The sequence below is a fragment of the Rhinopithecus bieti genome, unplaced genomic scaffold (genome assembly GCF_001698545.2).
Source record: "Rhinopithecus bieti isolate Rb0 unplaced genomic scaffold, ASM169854v2 scaffold_64265, whole genome shotgun sequence".
Classification (NCBI taxonomy): Eukaryota; Metazoa; Chordata; class Mammalia; order Primates; family Cercopithecidae; genus Rhinopithecus; species Rhinopithecus bieti.
Window position 1 is genome coordinate 244,674 of NW_016827299.1, and position 2,830 is coordinate 247,503.

The 2,830-nt window shown below is 41.1% G+C and overlaps 2 protein-coding genes across 2 annotated transcripts in view; one reads left to right on the forward strand and one right to left on the reverse strand.

Annotated features, from left to right (window-relative positions):
• Window positions 1-2,830, reverse strand: part of SLC39A10 (solute carrier family 39 member 10) — an 86,243-nt gene that overhangs the window by 49,457 nt on the left and 33,956 nt on the right.
• LOC108523237 (60S ribosomal protein L41) overlaps window positions 1,881-2,830 on the forward strand; it is a 2,158-nt gene continuing 1,208 nt past the window's right edge. Inside the window, exon 1 of the mRNA XM_017863755.1 lies at window positions 1,881-1,906. The gene's annotated coding sequence lies outside the window, so the exon portion shown is untranslated. The remainder of the gene's footprint in view (window positions 1,907-2,830) is intronic.

Sequence of the window (2,830 nt, forward strand, 5' to 3'; positions counted from 1 at the left end):
AAAAAAAAAAAAAAAAAAAAAAAAAAAAAAAAAAAAAACTACCCATTGGGTACAGTATACACTGGTTGGGTGATAGGTGCACCAAAATCTCAGAAATCACCACTAAAGAACTTATTCATGGCCGGGCACGGTGGCTCACGCTTGTAATCCCAGCACTTTGGAAGGCCGAGGCGGGTGGATCACTAGGTCAGGAGATCGAGACCACAATGAAACCCCGCCTCTACTAAAAATACAAAAAATTAGCCGGGCGTGGTGGTGGACGCCTGTAGTCCCAGCTACTGGAAGAGGGTGTGGCAGGAGAATGGCATGAACCCGAGAGGTGGAGCTTGCCGAGAGACGTGATCGCCTCACTGCACTCCAGCCTGGGAGACAAAGGGAGACTCCGTTTCAAAAAAAAAAAAACTTATTCATGTAATCAAACTCCACCTGTTCCCCAAAAAACCTATTGAAATAAAAAATAAATTTAAAAACAAAAAGACAATTATCAACAGAGTAACAAGGCAATGCATAAAATGGGAGAAAATATTTGCAAATCATGTATCTGATGAGGGATTAATACTCAGAATATAGAGAACTACTAAAATTCAACAACGAAAAGAATAACCAGATTAAAAAATGGGCAAAGAACTGTAATAGGCATTTTTTGAAAGGAGATATACAAATTGCCAATAAGCACATGAAAAGATGCTCAACAGCACTAATCTTTAGGAAAATTCAAATCAGAACTACAATGAGACACCACCTCACACCATTAGGTTGGCTACTATCAAGAAAAAAGTGTTGGCAAAGATGTGGAGAAACTGGGAGACTTGTGCACTCTTGGGGGTAATGTTTTGGTACAGCCATTATGGAAAATAGTATGGCAGTTCCTCAAAAAATTAAAAATGGAATTACCATATGATAGGGCAATTCCACTTCTGGGTATATAACCAAAAGAATTTAAAGCAGGGTCTCAAAGAGAGAGAGAGATGCCCATGTTCACAGCAACATGATTCACATTAGCTAAAATGTGGAAGCAACACAATTGTCCACGGACAGATAAATGCATAAGCAAAATGTGGTATATACATGCAATGTAATATTATTCAGCCTTAAACATGAAGGAATTTCTTTCTTTCTTTCTTTTTTTAGAGAGTCTCGCTCTGTTGCCCAGTCTGGAGTGCAGTGGTGTGATACTGGCTCATTGCAACCTCTGCCTCCAGGTTCAAACGATTCTCCTGCCTCAACTTCCCAAGTAGCTGGGATCACAGGCACCCACCACCACATCCAGCTAGTTTTTGTATTTTTAGTAGAGAGGAGGTTTCACCATGTTGGTCAGGTTGGTCTCGAACTCCTGACCTCAGGTGATCTGCCCGCCTCAGCCTCCCAAAGTGCTGGGATTATAGGCGTGAGCCACTATGCCTGGCCAGGAAGGAATTTCTGATGCTACAACATGGATGAACCTTGAGGACATTATGCTAAGTGAAATAAGCCAGTCACAAAAAGGCAAATAATATATGGTCCTATTTATATGAGATGCTTAATCAAAATCATAAACATAAAGACAGTAGATTGATAGGTCCCAGGGTCTGGGGAGGGGGGAAATAGGAGTTACTGTTTAATGGGTATAGAGTTTTGGTTCTACAAGATGAAAAGAGTTATGGAGGCAAATAGTATGGATGGTTGTGTAACATTATGAATATATTTAATATTATGAATGTATTTAATATCACCAAACTGTATACTTGAATATTGTTAAAATGACAAATTTTGTTACTGTATTTCATCACAGTTAAAAAAAACTGGAAAAAAATTTGTTAAAATGGCAAATTTTACGTTATATAATTTTACCACAATTTAAAAACATTTATTTAGCTAAAAATGGCAAAGTTAAAACTAAATCCAGCTCTCGGCCTTAGCGCCATTTTCCTGGAAACCTCTGCGCCATGAGAGCCAAGTGGAGGAAGAAGCGAATGCGCAGGCTGAAGCGCAAAAGAAGAAAGATGAGGCAGAGGTCCAAGTAAACCGCTAGCTTGTTGCATCGTGGAGGCCACAGGAGCAGAAACATGGAATGCCAGGCGCTGGGGATGCTGGTACAAGTTGTGGGACTGCATGCTACTGTCTAGAGCTTGTCTCAATGGATCTAGAACTTCATCGCCCTCTGATCGCCGATCACCTCTGAGACCCACCTTGCTCATAAACAAAACTGCCCATGTTGGTCCTCTGCCCTGGACTTGTGACATTCTGGACTATTTCTGTGTTTGTGGCCGAGTGTAACAACCCTAAAATAAATCACCTCTTCCGCTCTTTTAGCTGAAGAATTAAAAATAAATAAATAAAAGAAACCGACCTCCAACAATTTCAGCCATTGCATTTCTGAACCTGAATTTTCAGGGCAGAAATTGGACAGTGCCAATTAAATCGGAGCAGGTGTATGTGAGAGCTGGGTTCACCTTCTTGCAGCTACAGTTTTATTTTGAATGCTGTTGCAGGTACTGAAAGTATGACTGGGCTGAGTAAGAGATCTCAGTCTATTCCCAGCTCAGCCAAAAGCCCTTATTGTGTCCTTGAGCAAGTTACTTCCCCTGTCAATTTCCTTACCTGTAAATGAGAAGCTTAAACCAAATGATCCTAATGTCCCTTCCAACTCTAAAATCCTAGATGATCCTCAGATGTCAACAGTGCTGAAGCCCAGCACGGTAAGATGTCAGGTGGTCCGCAGGTGGTGAGGCTCTTCCTGCTCAAATTATTTCTTCCACCCAAGACTCCTCAGTTACCTCTGTACACAACTTTGCAGGCCCATCTAAGTATCCAAGAACCTGGGGCTTTAGTTTGCAAACTTTCTTGGAGA